The following is a 27,231-nucleotide window of genomic DNA, read 5'->3' as shown; positions in this document are numbered from 1 at the left end:
TAGCATTATCTACTTCACAGGAATTCTATGAGGATCAAATGAAATGTTTATAGAACACTTTATAAATCTTAGAGTACTACATAAATGCCAGTTTTATTTATTTTTCTATCCTCCCTGTCTCCCACATCTAACCTGGTAGATTATGGAGCAATGAGGAAATTAATGTAATCCGTGCTAAAGTACTACTGGCTAATTCAATGAAATTCAAGCCAGTGAATATAACCCTCTATAATGTTTATATTTCAACTGGGAATTACTAGAGTTATGCTTCAACCTAAAGGAAAAAAAAAACATGAAAAAAACACTTCTAATGATAAGATTTTCAGGTAAATTTTAGGAAAATTATGTGGGGGAAAAGCATTTGGAGACAAAAGAGGTCTTTTGATAGCCTTCACATCACACCAGACAACATCTGCCTATCATTTATAAATGGAGAATTTCTCCTGTTGGCAAGAATGTGGATCTTAAGAAACCAAAATAGAAAAAGAGAGTCATGCTTCAAGATACTCCACTTAGAAAGTGAACATACTCATAGCAGCATGTGCATTAATTTAAATATTACAATCTATATAATTCACTTCAGTCAAACAAACCTATTCTGTCTTTTATGTCCAAGACCTAATACAGTAAAGAAGAAAGGAAATAAAATGTGGCATAGGTGCTGGTGTCGTTTAAAATCTAAATGTACAGTCGCCTTAAATTAGAAGCTTTTTTTTTTTTTTTTGGTGAGGCAATTGGGGTTAAGTGACTTGCCCAGGGTCACACAGCTAGTAAGTGTTAAGTGTCTGAGGCCGGATTTGAACTCAGATACTCCTGACTCCAGGGCTGGTACTCTATCCACTGCGCCATCTAGCTGCCCCAAATTAGAAGCTTTAGCACCAGTCTTTGGGCATTAAGGATTTATTAAAGCATACCAGGTATTCATGTGGAGTTCAGAAAGTTAAGAACAGGCCTATTTAGCCTAGAGTTCAAGCCTGGTCAGGTTCTTCTTCAAGTCCTCCATCACGAGCCTGCTTCAACCATGAACTCCCCCAAACTGAGTGTGGAAGCTTTTTTTATAGGTCCAGAGCATAGGAGGTCCTTACACATTGCTTCAAGCTGATTGGTTAACGTCATCCAAATCCATTGGTTCACTGGACTAGAAGGTGGTCTCAAGTTAAGGTCAAAGTTTTTAGCTTCTGAGAACAATACCTTCTTAAGGGTTAGCCAGATGTGCTTACAATCTAGTTAACTTGAAGTATGCTAATCAGCAGTCAATCCCTCTCACTTAATTCAATCAGTTTAGATTAATCTCCAGGTGGGCCTTTGAATATTGCTAAATCCTCTTATTTTATCACAGTTCTCAAGCGCTTGAACCAAACTATAAATGCCAAACCAAAATGAGGCACATAGATGAACCCCGTACCATATCCAAATACCAATTTCTATACTAAACTGAGAACTGACTCAAGACAAAACTAAAGCGAGCAAGCAAACAAAAGCCACCGTACCTATCAAAAGTGAACCAGAGGGGCAACTAGGTAGAGCAGTGGACAGAGCACCAGCCCCGGATTCAGGAGGACCTGAGTTCAAATCTGGCCTCAGACACTTAACACTTACTAGCTGTGTGACCCTAGGCAAATCACTTAACCCCCCAAAAAAGTGAACCAGAACTATATCCCGTATTTTTTTTTTAAATACCAAATGAGAAAATGGGAACATTAAAGTCATTTCTAAAGTGAATTTGAAAATGATTCTCAAATGTATTCTCTTTGGGTTCCTAGAGGTACACTAATAAGTCTTGGCTACCTGCCATAACCATGTCTGAATCTAAGAGCACCACCAATTAGTCAGGATTCAATAATCACTGGAGGAAACTGAAAAAGGGGACGTATCCAATAAGAGTCTTGTTCAAGTAATCACTGAAAGAGCTACATATTCATTGCCAAGACTGGAGCTACAGAGAGATTCATAATAGGACCAGACAGAAGGAAGCAGGGTTGTTGATAAAAGCAGCAGAAAACATTTTGCATTTTTCTAGTTCTTTGAGATACAGATAAGGAAACTGAGGTTCATGTTCTCATGGTCATACAATAAATAGTTGTCAGAGCTGGGGGGAGGGGGGTGTTATCTCTTTCGAGAAGAAAAGGATGTGTCCAGAGTAATATCTGTGAGACTCATTCTGAGGAGCCTGAGCCCCATGGATTATTGGCTTTGATCCCAACAGTAGATGGTAACAATGAACTTGATTTTCAGACTTGTGATGACAGATTAGCAACTCAGAATTATAGGATTTTGAGTTGATGGGGACCTTCAAGAGATCATGTATTTAGTAGTTCCTAACCTAATTAAGTGTGAGGACCCTTCTCTATCAAAAACCTTTGTGTCTAATTTTAGTTGCATTTTTCAAAAAACAACTTAACCCACTATAACACAATTGGTTATACTGTATATTTCACTGCAATCATATACAAAGAATTTCTAATGTAGGTAATAAAATTTAATGGACTTCTGTTTCAATGTTGACCTTTCCTGATCATTACATGTACCAACAGGGACCAACTTAGAAAGTGGGAGAGGAGCACATAAAAGGAAACCATTGGGATATCACTTTAAACTTAAAAAGATCAAAATTGAATTTATCATTTACCCTTACCCCTCCAAAGTTTTTCAAAAAAAGTCTTCCTCCAGCATCTCTCTGACACTGATAAATCTCTATTTTCCCAGTTACTCAGGATCTTGTAATTTTTTTTAACCCCTTTCATGTATCATCCTCCCCACTGGAATGTAAGTTCCTTGAGGGTGAGACTTCCTGCTTGTACTTATATTCCTAGTACTTAACACAGTGCCTGGCACATAAGTGCTTAACAAATTATCTGTATCTATAACCTATCTTATCCATCAACTATTATGTCATTTATAACGTATCTGTATTCTCCCCTCCCTTGTGCATTTTAAACTAACTACCAAGTAATGCAATTTTTCCTTTAGAATGTTTCTTGCATCTGTCCCTGTTTATCTATTCCCCCTGCCACAACCCAGATCATTATTTCCTTAACCCTGGATTACTACAAAATCATCCTGGTTGACTTTGCTGCCTTTAGGTTCTCCATAATCCAGTCTTGTACACCATTATCAGACTAATCCTTTGAGGCAATTTACACCATGATGCCATCTTCCTTAAAAACCTTGTTTATACTTTCCAATTGCCATCAAGTCTCATTGGTTTTCAAGGCCTTCCATAATATGATTCTCTTCTGTCAATCCAAGACTTTCCCTTCTTCTACCTCCACCCCAACTCTTTGATATATCTTCCAAGCTAATCATGCTGGTGTCTTCACGATTACACAAAGATATTATTTTCCTAAATCTGTACCAGTTCATGCTATTTCCCTAGTCTAATATGCCCTCCCTTCTTCCTGTTTCCTCTCTAAATCTTATTCATCTTTTGAGGCTCAGTCATCTCAAATCCTCCACGTAGTGTTCCCTTACTCCTTTAGCCCACACTGATTTATTTAGTCCCACACAACTTAGTCATTCTATAACAATCATTATGACACATTGTATAATTTGTGCATAATTACAATATGTATAATATATACAGTTATATGTTATATACACTAAGTATAATATAACCCAATTTTCTGAAAATTGAAATACAGAGTATAAGAAAAGGTTTTTTTGTTTTGGTTTATGTTTATATGAAAAGTTTTATAAAAATATTTAAAAGTCACATTTAGTTAAATAAATCTAAAAATAACTCCAAAAACCATGTATGAATATACTACAAAATCATTATCCATTGAAGAGGGTTAAAAGCTGTGATTTCAATGTTGTAGGGAGGAAACTCTACCAATGCAGTTCCACAACTGTTTTTGAATGAAGAGTAGTAAAGAGTTGTCTGGGACAGTGAGAGACTAGGTAACTTGCTTCAGGTCTGAGGATTATTTTCTAGGTCTAGTGCTTGAAGGGGCCTCAGAGGACATCCAGTTCAAGCCCTTCTTTTTACAAATAAAGAAACTGAAGCACAATTAGGTCAAATGAGTCCAAGCAGTAAGCAGTTACAAAACAAGTATTTGTCAGAGGCAGCACTTTGAACCTAGGTCTTCCTGATTCTAAGGCCCTCTATCTGGCATTAGTTTCAAACACACTTCTACCAAATCTCTCTCTGTACCCTCAACCTCTGTCAAGAATTCTAGGGATATTTCAAAATCCTTGTTGGACATTTCTACCTTGCTTTCTCACTGATACCTCCAACTCAATATGTCCAAAACTGAGTTTATTTTCTTGCCAAAGCCTACTCTTGGACTTTTCTATTTCTGTGCATGACACCACCATTAACCTTGTCATCCAGGCTCAAATCTGTAGTTATCTTTCAATCTTCCTTTTCCTTCACTCTACACAGTCAACCAACTGCCAAGCCCCATGAATTTTACCTGTGAAATGTTTCACCTCTGTCCCCACCATTAAATGCCTGCTACAAACACCAGAGTTCTGCTTCTCATCTCTTCTTGCCAGTTCTATTGTAATTCAACAAGCATTTATTAATGCTTTGTTCAGGATAGCAAATGAATAAATAAAAAAAGGAGAAACAGTGCCTGGTCTCAGAAAATTTACATTCTACTGGGATAAGTGAATATAATTTGAGGAAGAAGAGTTGTGATAGCTATGAGGACTAGAAAAGGACTGCAGTAAAAGATGTCACTTGAGGCATGAAGGAAGCAGTTTAGGATTCTAAGCAGTGTAGGTGAGGGAGGTATAAATTCTAAGAATGGGGGTGGGATGAAAATGGGACAGCCTGTGTGAAGCCACAGAAATGGGGTAAAATATTGAGTTCATAAAATAGAAAGTAGGCCAGTATGGCTGGACCTTGGATTATGGAAATCTGGGAAGGTAGGATAGAACCAGACTATGGAGGACTTTACTCCTTGGTCACCCTGCTTCTAGTCTTGAGTCATTTCAATCTTGTCCAACTCTTCGTGACCCCATTTTGGAATTTTCTTGGAAAAGGTACTGGAATAGTTCCCCATTTCCTTCTCCAGCTCATTCTACAGATGAGGAAACTAAAGCAAACAGGATTGTGACCTGCCCAGGGTCACACAGCTAGTAAGTATCTGAGGCCAGATTTGGACTCGTGTCTTCCTGCCTCCAGGGTTGGAGTTCTAGTCACTGTGCCACCTATCTCTCCCCTGCTTCTAGTTTATCCATCCTCTGCTCTAACCTTCTCACTGTTGCCAAAATTACCTTTACAATGTATATATCTGAGCACATTTGCCACAATAACTTGACACTTTGTTCATATTGATAAAAATTTAGGCTAGAATCTTTGAAATGACCAAAGAAATACAATTTAACATCTGAAATTTTTATTTTTTAAAAGTGATTATGTGTATGTGTGTGTTTACTGCTTTCTTCGTAATAAGTTTCATCTTCAGGAAATAGTCTTTTAGAAAGACATTTTTCATCCAAATACTGCAAACCACAGAGCTAACAACAAATAGATTGCTCTTTGAATATGTGAACTGTTGGCAAATGTATTACTATAGTAGGTATACAATGTTAATATGTTCTCTTGTCATTTTTCCTTGAAAAAGGTTTTGTTGTTAATTCTTTTTGTTTTTTGTAAAACCCCACTAAAAGGACACTCTTCTTGACCTTGGCACTACTTTTGACCTAAAATAAATTTTTATAATCAAATAATTTCAAGCACACTTTAAAAGCTACTTCTAATTATGGAAAGAGGAACTACCACAATAGCCCCTGGAAATATTCACCATCATTATTGCCTTTGCTTTGTGGCCTTAGTTGCTGGGGTTTTTCCACTAATCTCAGGACAATGTTCAATCTTTAGGACTAGAACCATTAGAAACATTGTCTAACAGTCACCCTGAAAGTGGACAATTCTTCCCCCCCCCATTAGCTACATACATAACTACATACACAGGTATATAATACTTACTGGCTACTATGCATCATTTTCATGAGCAATTGTGATATTTTTTCAGTATTTGATTCTCCATCTTTTGGATTTTCAAACTTTTGTAACATGAATATTTTATTATAATACTGAATTGTTACTAGTTGCCAAAAAAAACTGGACTACCTGAGACATTTTAGCAGTTTATAGGAACAATGAGAATATTCTAAATCTAGTTATTTTTCTTACTACCTCAATTTCTTCATGGAAGGAGTTTAGCCCAAATGATTTCTTAGATCCCTTCTTTCTCCAGAGAGTATGATCCTATGAGTTATAATTATCTTGGAAATCTAGATGATAGTGTTGTTTGTAATTACATACATCTTTATATTCATTCTCTAGTTGTATTAATGTATTATGTATTAGTCTAGTATGTATTAATCTCATCTCCTTTACTATGCCAATGTATAAGATCTTTGAAATCTGGGACTATGTCTTAAACAGACAAGTCTCAATCGTCCACAAATTGTATTCCAGGACATTATAGCAGAAAACAATGGTAAACATTGATTTTTAGCTTCCTTACAATTATTTCTTCCACTGAAGTCCTACCTTGGTGCCTCATTATGGCATGGAGATGACACTGGTTCTTGAAGACTATGCAAGTAGAACATAACCTCTGGTAGGTTGTACAAATCCTACAAAAGATTTTGAGAGTAGTCCTGTTGTTCAACCCACCCATTTGAAGTCCCATTTCAACAAAAGTTTGGACCCCAACTGATGACTTTTTTTGGTCACAGAAAAAATTAATCAAAGATGAAGGCTTTCTACTAAGGCATGAAGGGGTTATGAAATGCATCAGTGGAAGAGACACCTACCTGCATACCAGATAAAAGCATGGGATTTTTGAACTGAGCAGGACATTTTTGTTTATGCACAACCCTCAAGTTACTTGCTTTTGACACTAGATGGCAATATTTAAGGAAAAATGCTTTGGCTGTGTTAGAGGGGCAACTGCATACACTCCAACTATTTTTGGAGTTGAGGGAAACTGAGAAATAATAAAGTTGAAATATGATAAAGTTAACTGTAGAAGATCTTTATGTACCATCTGAGTAGCATATCTGTGAAATTTGGAATCGTGAAAAGTATATTCTTGGAGTACACCCACATGATATGATATCAAGAAGTACTTGTTGACTAACAAGGAAAAGAGGACAAATTGGGGAAGAAAATGGGTAGATTTGGGGTGAGAAGAAATGAAGAGGCATCATTTTATTTTAAATCACATTTTAATATTGGGCCTATACCATTTTTCCCCTGGATTTTGACATCATTTAAGTTCTTTTGTTTGAGGGAGCAGACACCAGTCAGTAACACCTGTATCACATTTAGGAAGTACATAATATAAACAGTCTCATCTCAAGGAATATGATCCAGACACCAAACATCATTTTGTTATCTGGTCATATGTATATAGATACAGTTAACTAGCTAAATGGAGGTAGGGGAAGGTGGCATAATGACCACACTGTTTTATCCCTCGATATAATTGAGTGGAAATGGAGGTTTTGACCTGAATTATTTGTCTGCACTAGACAATTACTTTCCCTCTCCATAACATTTTTTTGCTTTTGAAGCTTGACCTCTGGTTACATGAAATATTTTTTACTATCCAGCTTTGGCTAAAGCCCCAAATATTAGTGTACTTTTCTTAAAAAGTCCCATTTAATATAACATTATGTATATAAGTGTATAAATAGTACTTTGCAAATAAATACAGGTAGTCCTTACTTTGGTCACTTAGGTTCTTAGAAAAGGTCATAGAAATTGAAATTATGTCAAGTTTAATTTTCCCATCAAAATGATACAAAAGAGTATTACATTTTGTAACTGAAGACCTGCTACCCAACATTTTATCAAAATCAGTCCCCAAATCAGTCACCTATAAATGTTGTTTTAAAAATACCCTATACATAAAAAGTATATATAAATAAAATAAGGCAAAATAGTAACTAAGCACATAAAATGCATTTAATATATTTAAAACTTTTGATCATGAGCAAGTAATAACTTTTATGGACCTTAGGTTCCTAATGTAAAACAAGAATTTGGACTAGATTTTAAACATCTCTAGCTGTCAATCTTCTAATTTTTAATAGCCAGTTCTTTATATTATACTTGTATTCCCAGCACCTTACATAGTAGGTACTTAATGTTTGGCTGAATCAAATTTGAATTATAGTATCAAAAGCAGTAAATGAGAATGAATGTACAATGAGCAGTCATAACACTTAGATATGGAGGAGGATTTTATTTATTTACTAAATAAATAAATAAAATGAGGACTTTAGGAGAGAGCCTTCCCTTTTTGTGAACTTAATGTCCATTTCAAGACCCTTTAAAAAAAATAAACTTAATTTTCCTATAGGAAAGCATAAATGCTACACTGTTGGTTGTTCTATAGCTCTGGGAATAGCTTTCTTGAGTTATCCTCAAATGTTAAACAAGCATACTTGTCTCTAAAATGCATGGAGTAATCCTTATTTACCCAGAAATTTTCTTCCTTTCATATTCATCAATACATTTTTGGATTCACAAGTCTCAAGGTTTGGGTTTAAATGGTGGCCAAACATAAAACCCCACAACATTAAGTCTGATCTGAATCCACAAAATCTAATGTTTACCTTTCTCAAGTGTTGTACTTTATCTTCCAACAATGAATAGCAACTCTCACTAGAAGACTTTTACTTTTATCAGTTATTTTAAAGAATTAAATATGTGGCTGTGAAGTAATAAAAGTTTTTAAAAACCCACAAAATATATAAAATCTTATAAATCTCAATTCTCCCTTGGTAGGTGAGAATTATTCAAATGATACCACTGTTCAAAACATTTTTACTGCCTTTTTTAGAACTGTGTTTAGAGGTAATGTCCCAACCTCAAAAGGAAAATAGCTCTTTACTTAATAGGATAATCTTCCTTTCTTCAATACCCTCAATAAGTATCTACTTGATTCATTTAATACAGTTTACCTTTACCCCCTTCCTCCTTCTTCTGTCACTTGACCCAATGGGCCAGGTCCACAGAATGTATTGCTGAGACATTCTGGGGGAGGGGCCATTCACTGTAAAAGAAAGCTGTGGTGCCATACTCAGTTTGAGAGTCAGGGGAAGTCTTAAGCATAACATGTTAGGGACAAACAAAATAACCTAAATTCACTGTGTACTGTGCTTGCTGTAATTTGCTAACACAGGTAAAATAGCTAAACACCAAATATGCATTATCAAATAAGTTGAGGACTGCCTGAATTGTTATCCTCTATTTGGATCTATCTCTATCTACATATATGTATATTTCTTAAATTGTATTTGTTAAAAACATTATAGCAGACAAATCAGAATATTTATATGTATTATGGACGAAGATGGAATGATAGAAATAGAAAATTTAGGGGGAAGCTAGGTGGTGCAGTGGATAAAGCACCAGCCCTGAATTCAGGAGGACCAGAGTTCAAATTTGACCTCAGACACTTGACACTTACTAGCTGTGTGACCCTGGGCAGGTCACTTAACCCTCAATTGCACACACACACACAAAACAACTGGATATAGCACTATGAACAATTTCTAGAAAACTAATTTGCTTTTGAAAAATAATTTTTTTTACATTTGAAAGTTTTGGAAAATTCAAAAGATGTACAAGATACATTTAAGATACCTGTTCTGTTTAAACACACAGAATAAAAAACATTAACATCCTGAGGGAATAACCAACTAATAAAAGTCATAAGCTATCATAGGCATAAAAGGTTGATTCTTTTCTTTATCAGGGCATTTAGAACATTAATATTTCAACACTATGTGGGCACTACTTCTACAATACTGCTCACAATCTCTTTATGACCTAATAATAGTCCTAAGTTATGTGTCTAGAAATCTGATGGTATGACCAACATTCTCGTGATTTTAGCCTTTCAAAACTTAGCTAGGCTGATCTTTAAACAAATGATAACATTCTCATATCTTGGCCAGTAATGTAGGCCTTTTCTAGCTCAAGAAAACCTGCTTTTGCTCCACTGGCTTTGCCCTTGCTAACTTCTATACTACAATGGAGCAAATGATTGGATGAGATCTTTTTGCAGAGAATGTGATACATTGAAGGAATTTAGAAGATGATCTGGTTTCCTTCTCATTAACAGATTAAAAAAAAGGGGGGGGGGCAGCTAGGTGGCACAGTGGATAGAGCACCGGCCCTGGATTCAGGAGGACCTGAGTTCAAATCCGGCCTCAGACACTTAACACTTACTAGCTGTGTGACCCTAGGCAAGTCACTTAACCCCAGTTGCCTCACCAAAAAAAACAAACAAAAAAAACCCCTGAAGCTGAGAAATCCAGTGACTTACTTAAGGTCACATAACCAGTCAATGTTGGGAATAAGATCTAGGTTCCCTGCCTCTCCAGTATACTACTTTTTCCTACTACTGAAACTAGTACTTTGTATGGCCCTAAAAAGCAATAGGAAATGACAACCTTTCCATATACTTGAGATACTGAAAAGCTGTTGCCTTACATTTCGAATTTTACCCTCAAGACTTTTTTTGTGGAAGGCTATAAGGTATGCCCTACTGGAAAAGAAGAAGAAACAGTGTTCTATTTACTCTCGTTCATATTATCCCAGGTAACCAGGATCCTACATAATATTAGAAAAGGAACTAGTGTTTCAGAACTGGCAAAATATGCTATCACTCAGTTACATGTTATATAAAGAATCTAATTGCTATTCACAAATTATTCCTGTTTTTAGAAATGTGTATTCAACAGTATGCTGTGCTCCTTGAAACATTCCTTGTTTTATAATTACAATATAATCCTGAGGTTGGAAAAGTTTTTTGCAGTAGAAGAGAGAAAGGAGCAATATTTCTGATTCGAGAGAATTCAATTCAATAAAATTTATTAAACACCTATTATGTGTAAACATTAGGTTTAGACAGTAGGCATATAAACGTGAAAAACAATATGTTCCTTGCTAACAGGGAGTCTACAAAAACCAGATAAGCTTGACTTACAGTCCAAGTAAAATTCTAAACTATTGTTTGTGAATACTTGAAAAGGAAACAATGATTCTTAAAAGCCAACATGGCTTCATCTAGAAAAAGTCATTCCAGAATAAATGCATTTCTTTAAAAAAAAAAAGTTTTGATACCTTTTTATATTAATCATTTTATCTCCTCTCTCTCTGGAATGTATTCTTTCTTGTGACAAAGAAAAATTATTAATAAAAAAATAAAGTGATTGCATTTTGCAAGCTGTCCTAAGCCCCAATCTAACACAATGGGGGAAAGATGATTCTTAAAATATTTTTGTTGATATATTTTCTTTTGACATTGTCTAGTCTGAATTCCCTAAACAGGCAGTCCTTATAACCATGATTTTCTTTTAAAAGCGGAAGTTTGTTGTTTTTTTTTTTAAATTGCAAAACCCATCAATATATTCACTATGTATACAGTGTTAAACAGCCTCATACCCTGACCTCTGTAAAGGAATGGAGAAGGGTTTCTTCCCATATCTCTTCTTTGGGGCCTGTTCTTTATGTTTACAACATGAAGGTTTGTTTGTTTGTTTGTTTGTTTTTTTAGTGAGGCAATTGGGGTTAAGTGACTTGCCCAGGGTCACACAGCTAGTAAGTGTTAAGTGTCTGAGGCTGGATTTGAACTCAGGTACTCCTGAATCCAGGGCCAGTGCTCTATCCACTGCGCCATCTTGCTGCCCCTACAACATTAAGTTTTAACTGTTTTGTAGCTACTGGGTTTTTTTATTCATGTTGTAGTTGTCATGTATATTTTGTCCTTGCCCTGCTTATTTCAATTTTTATCAGTTCACATAAATTTTTCTGTGCTTCTTTGTATTCATCATATTTGTTTCTTATATCACAATAATATTCCTATTTTTGAACCACTGTTTCCCCAATTGATTCCAGTTGTTGTTGTTTGGCTACTACAATACTTTGGTATATATGAAACCTTTTTTAAATGAGTGCCTTAGATTATATGCCTAGCAGTACACTCTCTGGGTCAAAGGGTATGGTAATTTTGCTCCTTTTAATTGCATAATTTCAAGTACTTTGAAGAATGGTTGGGCCAATTCATACCTCCACATACAAAAAATATGTATTTGTAAAACAGTATGTTTCATTATCTGTTCTGCAGGACCTTTACTGGTTTTTTAGTTATCGTTTGATTTTTCTTTTAGCAATACTTTTATTTACATTGTAGTAGTCTTTTTGTATATTATTCTCTTCATTCAACTTAGTTTGTCCTGATTAAGTTCCATATAAATCTTCATGTTTCTTTGAATTCTTTAGATTTATCATTTCTTACTGCATAGTAATATTCTATAACAGTCACATTACCAGTTATTTTTTCCAGTCATTACCCAATTGATAGGCATCCACTTTGTTTCCAGTTCTTAGCTACCAGAGTGTGATGCTATGTTAGCATATAGTGAACTTGTATTTATATTTTTTACTTCCATCTGGTATATGCCTAGTAGTGGGATTGCTGGGTCCAAAGGAATAGATCGCTTCATTGTTTTTATTACATAAATCCAAAATGTTATCCAGAATTGTGGGACCACTTCACAGCTCAAACAGAAATGCATCTATATGCCTATCTTCTCCCCAGTTCTTGCAACATTTTACTGTTCTCATTTTTGTAATGTATGCCAGTTTACATAATCTGAGGGAGTTTCTTAACCATTAAACATCTTTATTTTTTAAAATTTGGAATTTAAACATAAAAATGGGCATTTCCATATACATAAGTATATGTACTTCCTAATTAACTTTCTTTTTTCACTATCCTATCTCTATCCTTTATCACCTTTCATCAATCCCCATTGGGGGGGAGGGGGTTAAGCAAAAAAATTCTCACATTGGCCTTGTCCAAAAATATCTCCTGCTCTATCTTGGCATCATTATTTTTTAGTTATTAGGTGCTTCATCATTAGTCTTCTGGAATCCTGGTTGGTGACTCCATTGGTTAGAGTTCTTAAGTCTTTGAAAGCTGTTTTTCTTTATACTAGTGTTATTATTTTATGAATTGCTCTCTGGTTCTATTCTCTTTGCTCTGTATTGGTTCATACTATCCATTTTCACCATTTCTTGTAAAGCACAATATTCCAATACATTTACCTGATAATTTGTTAACTACGTCCCAAATGACGGACATGGCCACCCCCTCCCCTTAGTTTTTTCTACAAATATTTATCTATCTATGGTAGTGTTTTTTTTTCCCTCCTTTATCTCTATGGGCTATAGGCAGGGGTTTGCTGATAAATGTTTAACAACTGTCTCTCAAGCAAACATGTAAGCATGACACATTTTTAATTTTAATATGTGTTATTTTTTTCATCCTTCTAAATAATGAATACAACAATAAATCAAGCTCTGATTTACAACATTTGGCAATTTCTGGTATAAATGCTCACACAAAATTCAGCAAATGGTTTTCATGAGCCAGTTTAAACTGACTCCATCACATCACTGGTGTAGAGCTAGTAGTGGTATTGCTAGGTCAAAGAACATGCAGCTTAGTGACTTGGGGGAAGAAAGGGGGTAGAGTTCCAGAATGTTTTCCAGAATGATTAGAGCAATTCATAACTCCAACCAAAAATTACTGGACCCGTTTTCCCACAGCCCCTCTAACAATTGTCTTTTGCAGGGAGGGGATATCTTGGCCAATTTGCTGAATAAGAGGTGGAATCTCAGCTTTAATTTACATTTCTCTGATTATGAGTGAATTGAAACTTTTTTTCATGTTTATTGATAGTTTAAATTTATTCCTCTGAAAACTGCCCTTTCCTGTCCTTTGACCATTTATCTTTTGGGGAATGGCTCTTGTCCTTATACATTTTAATTAGTTTCTTATATCTTGGGTCAGGACATGTTTATCAAAAGAACTTCCTACGGGGCAGCTAGTTGGCACAGTCGATAAAGCACCAGCCCTGAATTCAGGAGTACCCAAGTTCAAATCTGGCCTCAGACACTTGACACTTAACTAGCTGTGTGAACCTGGGCAAGTCACTTAACCCTCATTGCCCTGCCAAAAACCAAAAACAACAACAACAAAAAAAACAACAAAAAACTTACTACAAAAATTTTTTCCTTCCAACTACATTGGTTCTGCCTATTTTTAAATAATGTCCTTGTTCCTCTAATTTGTCTATGATATCATCTTTTATGTCTAAGCTATGTATTCATTTGGTGTTTAACTTGGTGTGAAATGTTGGCCTATACCTAATTTCTGCCAGGTTACTTTCTGGTTTTTCTAACAATTTTTGCTAAATGGTGAGTCCTATCCCAGGAGGTAGATAGTCTTTGGGATTACTGAAGATTTTGCTACTGAGTTAATATGCTTCCACATAGTGTATAATTAATATGTTCCACTTATCAACCCATATATTATCCAGGACCAAACAGATTTGATGATTACTACTTTGTAATTAATTTGAGATCTGATATTGTTAGGCTCAATTTTTTTCCTATTATTTCCTTGAGATTCTTGACTTTTTGTTCCCCTAAATTTCACTGCTATTTTTCCTTCTTTACTAACAACTAGAACTTAAATAGTATTTTTAAATTTCCAAAATGCTTTACAACTTTTAGTTTACTTTACCATCACAATAATCTTGAGCCCTTGGTGTTGTTATTACCAATTTACAGATGAGGAAACAGACATAGAAGTTAAGACACAGTGTGAATTCAGGTCTTCCTGACTCCAAGCCCAGCATTCTATTCACTGTACCAGCCTAGCTGCCTCTTTATAAAATAATTCTTTGGCAGCTTGTTTGGTACAGAACTAAATAACTTTATTATTATTAAATTTTGTAGTGTTGCATGTGGTCATTTATAGAGTGATTTTTTTTTTTAAACAGAGTAGATGTATTGGGCAAGGGCCTTTAGTGTTGTCTTCATTGGTTTTATACATGCAAAAGTGTTTTACATTTTATGTAGTCAAATGTAAGGGGCTAAAATTATAGCTATACTATCTAAAATCTAATGAGTGGTCACCAATAAATTATAAGCTTTAGCAAGAGTATTTAAGTGTTTAAGTATTTATTAAAGAGCATTAGGATCAGAGAGAAAGGTGAAAATCTAACTATTTCTAAGACACCCCATCATCCAATCCACCATGGTGAGGTCAGGAACCAAAAGAGGAAATGACCTCTGCCAGTGTCCACTTCCTACTTCATGTCCTCCTCCCAGAAATGGGAGGCTCCTCAAGTTGATTAGCTGGTAGCCTTGATAGACTGTACCCACAAGCAAACATCACTTCCTGATGTCAAGGACCTTGACCACATGGCTTGCCCTCAGATGCCTTCTCCTCATGGCAGAGCTTTCCTACAGTAGCTCTCTAGCAAGTGGCGTCATTCCAATCATTACACAAATTATCTATTTTATCTTTTATGACACTTTCTCTTCTTTAGGAATTCCTTTGCTGCCTATGGTTGTGAAATGTATTTGATCTTCTCCTCTGATTTTTAAAATATGGTTTGGCATTCTAAAATCAAATCACATAGCCATTTTGAGTTTGAGTGTAAGATATTGGTCTAGATCTAATTTATGTTAAATTATTTCTAGTTTTCCCAACAATTCTTTTCCCAAGTAATTTATGCTCTTTGGTTAAGTTTTGGATGAGCTCTTTGATCGTCAAACACTGGGTTCCTCTTTTTGATTGATTCTGTTTCTTACTTACACTATTTCATGAATCCTTTTTTTAAAAAGCAGTACTAGACAGTTTTGATGAATCCTACTTTAATAATTTGATTTGAAATCTGGCAGTGAGTACCACTGTCATTTCTATATTAGCACAGTCTAACCACGAACAGTCAATACCTTTTCCAATTCTTTTTCTTAACCTAAATCTTATCTTTGTAAGTTAATTCATAAACATTTTATTCATTTTGTGGTTTAGTTTTTATTAGCAGTATAGAAAAGTACTGATGATTTTGTGGATCTGTATTGATCATGCCACTTTACAGCAGCTGTTTCTATTTTTTTTTCACTTATTCTTTGGGATTTTCTAAGCAAACGACATCTGCAAATAGAGATATCCCATTCCTCCCATGCCAGTTTATACATTTTTGTTATCTTACTACTATAGTTAACATCTTTATCAAGGAATAGTGAGAAAAAAAAGAATATCATTTCCTTTTTTACAGGTTTTTGGCTGGTAGGTCAATAAAATATTATAGATTTAGTTTACTTAGATTTAATCAAGACATATGACAGACTTTTCTTAAGTAAAAGATAGAGAACTGTGGAAATTAATGTAATCAGATGGATTAGGAATTGGTTGAATGACCAAATTCAAAGAGTAGTGATTAGTGGGCCAATGTCATCTTGAAGTGGAAGTGACTCAATGATCTCTCTGTGGCCTTATACTATTTTATATTTTTAGAAGGTTTGAATAAAAGCATAAAATGGTAAGCTCTTCAAATTTTTAGTTGATATGAAGCTAGGAAAATATTGCAGGCCCCCTTTAAATATAATTGTTATGATCCTTATTATGATGTGTATGTTTCCTGGTTAGAATTTTTTGTAACTATGTGCTACTTCCTTTGAAAATTCAGATGTGCTAATATTGTTTGCTAGAAAATGTATACCTGTTTTCCACCTGTGTTGGAAGCTTGGAGCTTTGGAATTTTATTACCCATTTCTTGTAGAATATTTATTGATAGTAATATGTAATTCCAAAAGAAAATCTGTAAGCACAAAGGGACCTTTTATCTCTTGAGGAACCTAAGGCCATATCCCTGGCAACTGTTAGTTAATTAAAAAATTTCTGGGAATACTCATATCCATATCGACTGGTTAGTATAACATTGATACTTATGTAGTTATAATTACTTCTTGCTCATCTGCTTACACTTATATAACCAGCTAAGATGCTCCACCCCCAATTTCATAGATAAGTGTTAAATGAAGGTCCAAGTGACCCTATAGCATCTGGGATTATTGAAAAGGCATGAGTTTTTCCTTCTCCATCGTTAGCTAAGGTCAAGTAGTTTGGGGAATTGAGTACAAAGAATATGGCTAGAAGGGGAAGTAACAGATGACATCTTCACCAATCAGCACCCTACAGCTCCTGGGAGCAAGGTTGTATGTTAGAGATAGGGCTTTTCCAATACAACAATGATAAACTGTAAAACCATCTTGTTTGGACAAAGACTTAAGATTCATACCACCCTCCTTTAAAAAGCATTGATTGTGAAGTTACTTTGCATTGAAATCCTGCCTCTGGTCTTTAGAATTTATATGCCCATAAACAAGTCATTTAACCATCCTGAGCCTCAGTTTCCTCACCTGTAAAATGAGGTGGTTGGACTAGTTAGGCTCTGTAGTCCCCCTTCCAGCTTTCCATCTGAACTCACAAGCTCCTCCTGAGGCCTCCATCCACTGTGAAGGGTATCCCTTAATAAATCTCATTTGAGCAGGCAAATCTTATGTGTGGATTTTCTCCTTTTCCCCCTCCCAAATGTGAATGTTGATTTCCCATGTGGAAATGCTTCTGCGAATAACCCCTATTCAGATTGTTTCAGTGAATGGCTCCAATTCAGAAGAATGAAACGCTTTACAAGTCAGAATCCAAAAAAGGCCCTGATTGTCTAGTGCAATGAGCCAAATCTAGTAAGATGGAATTAAATAGCGGTAAGAAATAGGAGCAATGGGTATTAGTTGGTACAGGCAAATTTTGGCTCACTGTAAGAAAAATTTCCTAATTAGTAATATGCAAAAGTGGAATGAACTTTTTTGGGAGGTATAGTAGTTTCCTGGTCAGTAGAAGTCTTCAACCTATGGCTGGAGGATTCAACTGCTGTTAATGGTTCCTATATGGGTCATAGATTAGACCAGATAAGAATCTACGGTTCCTCCCAACTCTGAATGTTTGTGAGTCAATGAAATAGCATTGAATTTCCTCCAGGGTAAAGGAGGTGGTTAAGAGGGGAATAAACATGACAAAAGGTACATTGTGAAAGGGTAAAGGAGGAGTCTCAACAAAATGCACTAAGGAAATTAAAGGACAGAGAGAAACTGACTTCATTTGAAGGGAAATCTTCATGGAGCAGGAACATGATCTGACTTCTTAAAGGAAGACAAGGATTTCAATAACTGGAAACCCAGTAGATACAAGCTCTTTGAAGACAGGGCTTAATTTTTGTCTTTATAGTCTCAGTGCATGCATGACACAATGCCATAGTAGTATTTATGATATTTAAAATGAACTGAATTCAAACGATGAAGTGCATTCGAGGCATGAGGGATGGACTACAAAAATGTATGAAATGTGTGAGACTACAGAATGAAATCAAGAATCAGCTAGTAGTTTTCAGCTAACTGAAATGCAGAATTGATACAAAGTAAGTCTGGAAAGAGAGGTTGGAGCGAGATTGTAGAGGGTCTTACATGTCAAGGTACAGCATTTTTATTTAATCCTAAAGGCAATAGGGAAACAGTGAGGGTTTTTTTAATGTTTTATTGATGCTTCAATTTACATTTCTGTCACTTTCCAAAAACCCCACCCCCCAGAAAACCTTCCCTTGTAACAAAGAAATGCATTAATTAAAACAAACCAATACTGGGATTGTATCTGACAATAATATCTCCTTATGCATTGGTAGTCTACTACCTCTACTAAAATACCAAAGGTTTTTCCACAGGGGAAGAAATGGTCCGATCCAAACAATACTCTTAGAGCTATCATCAGGAAAATTATTTTGGAAGCAGAGTGAATGATGGATTGTAGACTAGAAGAGACTGTAATTAGTAAGGATTTATTGCAGTGGGCACATGGGGAGATAAGGGCCTAATCTGAAGCTAGAGAAGGAATTACAAGATCTAGAACTCGGAAGTACCCTTGGATAGCCTCTAGTCCATCTCCCTCATTTTACAGAGAATGGGTTGAGACCTGTGTATGATTACATGGATAGCAAACTGCAGAGATAGCATACTATTTGTGTAACACTGGGAAAGCCTCTTCACTTTCTTGGGCATATATCTTCATGTGTCAAATGAGGGAGTTGAACTAAATGGACACTGAAGTCCTTCACACTCTAGATACATGTTCTTATAGTTCAAATCCAGGACTTACGTGACTAAATGAGCAACAGACTTAGAAATAATAGATAACCTAAGCTAATAGTTTCATGTCAGGGGTGAGGAAACTGAGAGCTATAGAGGGATTGGGTGATTATTTGATAGTCACATATCTAGTCAGGATCAGAGGCAAAGATGAAATTAGGTCATTTGACTCCAAATTCAGTGCTATTTTCCCCATACTATGTTCTTCACATATGAGATTAACATGAAAGGTGAACAAAAAAGTCTTGGAACCTAAATGAATATGAGGAGTAACTGAGTAGTAAGGTTTAAAAATAAATTTAGGATTTTGGCCTGGGTGACCAAAGAAATGGGGATTTCATGTAATAAGTTGGGAAGAATGACAGTTTCAGGGGAAAAGATGAGTTCTTTCAAAAGGGCCGAGATATAACTTAAATACCCAGATGTAGATGTATAACAGGCAAACAGTAGTGCTGGACTGAGGTTTCAGGAAGGATTAGAGGTGAATAAAGAGATTTATATTAAGTGAAACTATGAATAAAATCAATATGGGTGAGAATTTAAAGCAGAGAATCTTGAGGGATACCCACACTTACAGGTTCAGAAGGAAGACAACATAAATCAATTTGGCAACAAAGGAGTGTGATCAGGCTTAGCAGAAGGAGAATCAGGAGAAAGCTTTGTTAAAGAAAACCAAGGGAAAAGAGAAGAAAGGAAGGCCTCAGTGTCAAATGCTGCAGAACAGTGAAGAAGGATGAGGACTGAGGAAAGGCCACCGGATTTGCCAATTTAAAGTTTTTCGGTGATGTGGGAGAAAGCAATTTCAGTATCAAGTGAAGTCAGAAGCCAGATTTTAAGGGCCTGAGTAGTAAGTGGGTGGCAAGGAGGTAGAGGCAGCAAGTGCATACTAATCTTTCTATATGACTAGCAGTGTAGAGGGGAGTGGGGAAGAGATATACAACAACATTTTGAGGGGATGACAGGATCAAGGGAAGGTTGTTGTTTGTTTTAAAGGAGAGGAAAAATGAATATATTTGTTTGCAGGAAAGAACTGAGAAAGGGAGAAAAAGAGAGAGAAATAATCACTGAAATAGCAGGGCCCCAGAGGAGACCAGAAGGAATGGGATCAAGGCCACAAATGTCAGGGTTAGCCTTGGCAAAGAGGAAGGCCACATCTTCATCTGAGACTGGAGCAAAGGAAGAGAGGATAAATGAGGACACAGAGTTCTTCAGCATCTTCTGTCACTCTTTATTCTATTCTTCCATTCATCTTAGTAAACCCCTCAAGAAAACCATTTTCTACCTTTCCCTCCCTCACCCCTGCCTTCCCACCTTACCTTTTCATCCTTCACTCCTCTTCTCCCTCCACATAGTTTGAAGTAGTGGATGGTTTGGAGCGAGTGCAAGAAGGGAAAGTCAAATGGTAGTTAGAGGATGGTAGGAGCCCCATTTAGTTCCCACCTTTATCTACCACAAGCCCTCATATGAAGTGCCTAAAAATAGGCATGTGTGGAAGTAACAATGACTTGGATTTATGTGTATATTTCTGTGTTTATAAAAGCTAAAAAGTGCTTCTGTAAACAACTGGCCTTTTTAAATTCTCAACCAAGTAGGATCCTATTTAGAAATCAACTTTAACTCTATGTCATGCAGATGACCTAAAATGATAATTTACCTTCAAAATTTTAGTATTTTACTCTCTTCTCACTGATACAATTATCAGGCTTACTGTTTAAGCATGATGTTCTATTTTTGTATCGGATTGCCATTGATGGACATTGACTGCTACTATTAGATTCACTAGATAAAATTTATAAAAATATACACTGAATTAATGAATTTAAATATATTAATAGTAATTGCTGACCTCATATTTATAGCAGCTATAATCTGTCCATCTTTATCAGAATTCTGAATGAATTCCAAGGTTCTATTTCTGTGTAGTAGAAACACTCATAATCTTTCAACAAAGCTATATGTATGTGTCATTTCATAGTCCATGGCATGTAGGTATTATTTGTGATAAGTCAAATCAAGTAAAAGCCTCCCATGTTCTAGGACAGGAACACACACAGTGAGGTACAATTTTCAAACCTTCCCAGCTCTACTAGGAATCCATTCTTTCACCCATAAATTAGTACTTTTTCATTGAACAGATATGGAACCATTTCCTGGTCTCCTGTAGACTTAAAAGGATTTTTCAAGATTACCCATTCCATTTGAAACAACCACAGCTTTTTGGTGAACTTTTGTGATGATTACTGTAAGCAGTACTCAAACTACCCAGAACTTTTCCAATTGATACAGATATTTAATAAAATATAGACTCTATATTACATTAGGAGCCAGGAATGCTTCTTTTCTTCTTTGTTATAAACAAAGGAAACAGTTGGTAAGCATAAAGGTCAAAGCAATGGCTTTATAAAAGTCTTCTTTTTCTAGAAAATTGAGCTAATATTCCTGAGCCATCAAATCGCTGCTTTTAACAATCAAAGGAAAAATTATTAATAAAGATTTCTTGAATAGATGAATTATTAAATGAAGACATGAACATGGATTTTTTTTAAAAAGGTACATCTAACAAAATACTCATCTTTCTAGTTAGCATCCTCCTTTAAATTTTTGGTAAGCTAAGTCAAGAAGTACTCATGAAATTTTTTGCATTTGTTTGAATCAAAGCAATACTAACTTATTAAATACCTACTATGTGCAAGGAACATATATTAAAAATGACATAGTTCCCACATTTAAGGAGTTTATAATCTCGTATGGAGATGAGACCTTTACTCAAGTAACTACAACATAAGTTAGAAACATTTTAAGTGTATTGGAGATGTATGAGAATCCCATGAAAGAGGGAGGAAAGAAAAAAGGGAAAGAAGGTGGAAGGGATCACTTCTAGCCACAGAAATCTAAAAAGATGTCATGGAAGGAGTGGCACCTGAACCTAGGAAGAAAATGAGTCCACTCGATGGGAGATGTACTAGGCCCGAACTATAGCATGTACATAGAAAAGGACACAGGAAAGAGTTGGCTGAGATCAGAGAATACATATTGGTTGGAATATAGATTACGCAATGGGAAATATGGAAAATAAGGCTAGAGCCTGACAACTGGGGCCTTACATGCCCAGCTCTAGTTGGTGTGTTTTACTCAAGTAGGCAATGGAAAGCCAATGCAGCTTTATGAACAGGAAAATAATTCTTTTCATACTTCTACATTAGGAAAATTACTTTGGCAAAAAAGGATGGGCTGGAAAGGGTAGAAGCTGCTGGTAGCAGGGAAATTAGTCAAACGGCTACTATTTAATGCAGGTGTAAGGTTTTGAAAACCTAAATGAGGGTGGTGTCAGTGTAGATGGAAGGGAAAGAAAAAATTGGATGTAGGGTTGAAGGAAAGGGAAGAGTCAAAGATGATTTTCTAATTTCTAGCCTAGGTGACAAGGAGGATAGTGGTGACATTAAGAGAACTGCAGAATTGTGTTGATGGAAAGAAAACAATATTCATATTACTTTTAATTCTTTTGTGCTGATTGAAAATAACTTAAAATATTATTTGCTTTTGAACATCATAACAATATGCAGGTCTACTGAAAAAAAGAACATTGTTTATTTTTAATTTGCTTGTAAATAGCAATAACAAAGCACCCTATATGTACTCTATCAAAGTATGAGTTTTCCTTAATTATTCGTTATCCTTTTGATGTATTGCATAGAAATGTTAGAGCAGAGTGAACACTTGTCAGCATACAAATAATAAAGTAATTCTTAAGGAATGAGCTGAATACTTCCCAAATTTCCAAATTCTTCCCAACTTAACTAGATTTACTAACGAATTTTTTGTTGCATGACATGTTTCCATAGCTACACTTCAGGGGGATAACAAAAGTATAAATTGATCATAATCCAAAGAAATAAAACAGTATTAGAGAAGAATATCTTAGATTTGACTTGGCATAGTATTAAGACATGTTACTGCAATCTCTGGAAATTAATCCCAACACGAATTTTAAGGCATAAATACAATTATTTGGCTTTCCGGTTTTACTCCACAGTTCCTAACCCTAATTTTATTACTGATACCTGAACTAGTTTTCCTAAATATGATTAAAGCTGAGACTTAAGAACATATTACAATTATTACTCCCCTCATGAATGTATACAATTCATGTTTCATATGTCAATAATTTTATTTTTCTTTGGCCATTAAAAGCAATTGTTTAATGGTTCAAGAATAGTCCCTTAATTTTCTAGAAAAAAGTTCACAAGACTATTGCTTCTGACCATCAATTTTCAATGGTCCTTCATATATAAGATATATTTTATACTATATTAAATAAGGACTGGGGATAGGCACTGGCCCTGTGATTTCATGGGTATAGGGAACTCTCAGAGGAGAAAACTCCAAAGGCATTAGCCAGTCAGCCCCTTCTCTCTACTTATTAGTCTTAGATAGTTGCCTAGAACTCTGAGAGGTTAAGGGACTTGCTCAGGGCCACTGAGGCAGTATGTACCAGAGACAGGATATGAAACCAGGATTTCCAGGATCCAAGGCCAATTCTTTATGTACTATACCATGCTACCTCTCTAGATTAAAATACCTTTTAACTGGCAAACTGGATAATTTGATACTGGTTACAGTACTGATCACAATAGGTTGTCGTGCTTGTTTCAAGTGGACTGGGAAATAACAGAAAATCTTCTCATACTAGCATGGCCAGGTACTGAATCCAAATCTTTGAATGGCATGGGCTAATTAATAGGAAAAAGCATGGATTCTTAACAAAGATGAGGCAAGGTATACAAATACCCCAAACAAAATTCGAAAATTGTACTTCCCCATTTGCTTTAGTCTACAGAAGTCATCACCACAACACATGAGATGGAGTATGGAATTTGGAGATATTAAAAGCATAGTCATTTATAAATATTACTATTTAGACCCTTCATTAAATATCAGACCCTGGATAACAGAAGATTGTGCCAGGGAACAAAAGCTCAAGCAGGTCCTATCAAGATAGAGGCTTTGAATATGCACTAATGATGGACTATATGAATGACAGACTATGTCTGTCATTTGAAAATTAACTGAATTCAAAAAGGCTCCTCAGAAAGATGGCTACCAGTTGCCTTTTGTCACATCAAGCCATCTAGTAAAACATGGATGACATTATAACCCATCACTAGAGGGAGTACCCATATGCTGATGATATCACAGTTCTTTTGAATTACATTAAAATACTTCTCTCATACCTTATTGCATGTTGTGCTCTAAATCCCATCTAATTTGCCTACCCCTGGTTTCGACTCAAATCCCCAAAATATATGGAATAGATAATAGATCTGGATCAAAATGAGATGGTAAAATCCGATTAAGATTTAATACTTTGCTCTGTTGTTTAATTACCCCAGTAGACAAATACAATAATATCAAGTTATTAAAGTTTTTAAGGAATGCTTCTTTTCAGTCTTTTTCAAAAACATATGTATAAATACTCTGCCTTAGGAGTCAAAACCTTTAATCCTGCCTAGGTATAATCAATAACTGTCAGTTACCTGGAGAAGCCATTCCCGAGGGTATAGGACCAATTCAGCTCCCGATCCAGAGCCCAAATCGCTGTCTCTCCCGGCTGCAATCAAACCACTGGTAGCCACCTGGGGGATTGAATAGTGAAGGCTCCATCATATAAACAGTTTAATTAGAACTGATTTACTGCCTACCCACTGTTCTTCCTTTTCTGTGGCTAACAAATCCCTCCAGCTTACCTCCTAACCACCTATTCCTCTCATCTCTCTTACCACAAAAGATACAAGTCCTTTTTCCCATTATTTCTCCCTATAGTAATACCAAGACCCATCTCAGCAAATCCCTCCATATTCCCTACCCCCTCTGCAACACCTATTCTACTGTCAACAACAGACTCCATTTTATTGTCAGACTCTCCTCTTATGTTCTTTCTACTTTCTGGTATTAACCAAAACCTGGCTTTTTCATGAGGGTAGCATATCCTTTAATACACTGTCTAATGCTAACCACCCCTTCTATTTCCCTTGCCTCATTGTTCCAGAAGGAGGAATTATTCTCCCACTGCCATTTTCAGACCCACTCTGTCACCAACACTCAAAAGCCTATTTTCCTCTAAATTTCAAACTATTTGACTAAACCATTTGCCTGACCTTTGTCATTGCCACCAACTAACCTACATGTCACTTTTACCTTCTCCAATAACACTCTTTTCCCTGTGCTATGCTATCATCCGAAGTGACATCACTATTCACACTAACAGCCCTGCAAACAGTTCAGCCTCTCTGTTCCCTGATCTCTTCACATCTTCACTGTATTTCAATCATTTACTAGTATAACACTCAAAACTATTGAATTCTCAGATTTCTTTCTCTCACTAGTCTGTCTTGTCATCCTCATTCCTCTTGAATGTGATGTGCCCTTCTTAGGGCCACCAGTTCCTCAAACCCTCTCTATTTTTCTAGCCCGTCGCCACTGTTCTAGCTATGGTCAAGTCATTTTGTTCATGAACTCTACTCCATTCTTGACTCTCTAGCCCTTTGATATTCCATTATTCACTTCCTCATATAGTCAACCCTGGAAAACCTCCTTTTGTACTTCTGCACTGCTTGAATAAATTTTGACTTTCTGTTCTTCCTCACCACTGCCCTACCTACCCCTAATAAATTGCTAAATCCTAATTGCCCTCATCATCCTCTCTCTCTCCATCCCCTTCTTTTGACTACCACTATTATCATTCTCCTTTAGGTCCCTATCACCTCTTTCTTACACCATAACCTACCCTCTTCCTTTGCTAAACACCTTTGTTGGCTTCTCAGAGTCTACTGAATACTATTTGTTTTCCTTAGCTTTGGATTCAAGAACTTCCTCAATCTGGTCCCAACTTGCCTTTCTTCACATTACTCCCCTTCCCTGTTTTCTATGCTTCCAACAAACTGAATAATTTACTATTCTCTGATCTTATCCTGTATCCTACACCAAAGGCCGCCATATTTGAAATCCATTCCCATCTCATCCTCCAACCCAACACGTACACATACGATCCCATCTTTTTAAATAATTCTTTTCCTATAAAACCTAGTTCAAATATCATACCATCTTCGAGGTCTCTCTTTATACTTCTCCCCTCCAAACAAAATGTAACCTGTTGTTCTATTTTTTTTCATGCCACTTCTAACCCTTATATATTCAACTGAATCCAAGTTATAGCTCTGATATATACCAGCTGTGTGACCCTGGCCAATTAATTTATCCTCTTAGTGCCCCCAGGCAACTAGGTGCTAAGCATGTGTGAGTAGAAGGAATTTCCTCCCAAGTAATTATCTCCTTTGATAAAAATCACAAATTTCAACCCCTCCCTCCCCAAAAATAAGGGGAAAAAAAGACTTGCCTTACAATTATTTGTGCATATTGTATGCCTCCTACTAGTTTTTAAACTTCTTGAGGGCAAGAATTTTGTGGTTTATGACACATCAAAGTGCTGAGTGTGTAGGGATACATAATACATGTTGAATTTAATGAATAAAATATTAATTGATAGTAAGAAAGACAAATGCAATGATTTTTTAAAAACATATTTTAGTTAATTAACACAGTATTCGTTAATTATAAAATAACTCATTTAATAACTAAGAAAAAATAAGATTAAAGTTATAATTTGCATGCATAGGACATTTTAAATGATGTGGGAAGAGGACTTCAAAAGGGCTTATTCAAAGCTGCAATATGATATAGTAGAATGACTGCTGGTAATCAAAGTATATGGCACGGATTCCACCAGTTGTGTGATATTGAATAACTTACTTCACCTCTCTAAGTCTTTGCTTTGTAAGCTGCGAAATGATGAGGCTGGATTAGTCTGTCTTGGCCCATAAGACCAAGCCAACAAAAGCCAACGTCATAGGATTATAGATTTAGGAGCTGTAAGGAGTGTTGGAGAGCATCAAATGGTACCTTCCAGCTGTGACTATCTGAGCCTATAATTTCAGATTTTCATAGTCTATACATTCTAATATGCTGATATGAGACTACATTAAGTATACTATAGAAGTACTAAATATTACATTATGTAAACATACAGTTAATTATGAGATATAACATGTAGTATAACTACATCTTTAAGTATTCAAAGTATTATAAGTCATTAAACTCCCAAGAAACACATCAATTTAAACAAATAGAAGAACCATTTA

The 27,231-nt window shown here is 35.8% G+C and overlaps 1 protein-coding gene across 13 annotated transcripts in view; it reads right to left on the bottom strand.

Moving 5' to 3' along the window:
* Positions 1–27,231, bottom strand: part of NPY5R (neuropeptide Y receptor Y5) — a 174,313-nt gene that overhangs the window by 140,984 nt on the left and 6,098 nt on the right. For 12 of the 13 annotated variants that reach the window (XR_006353638.1, XR_006353639.1, XR_006353637.1 and 9 more), the window contains one exon: positions 24,571–24,669. The gene's annotated coding sequence lies outside the window, so the exon portion shown is untranslated. Of the gene's footprint in view, positions 1–20,352; positions 20,379–24,570; positions 24,670–27,231 lie in introns of all 13 variants that reach the window. The other variant, XM_043972952.1, reaches the window with a different exon arrangement.

This window comes from Dromiciops gliroides, chromosome 6, assembly GCF_019393635.1.
Source record: "Dromiciops gliroides isolate mDroGli1 chromosome 6, mDroGli1.pri, whole genome shotgun sequence".
NCBI classification, from domain to species: Eukaryota; Metazoa; Chordata; class Mammalia; order Microbiotheria; family Microbiotheriidae; genus Dromiciops; species Dromiciops gliroides.
This window is presented reverse-complemented; position numbering and strand designations above follow the sequence as displayed.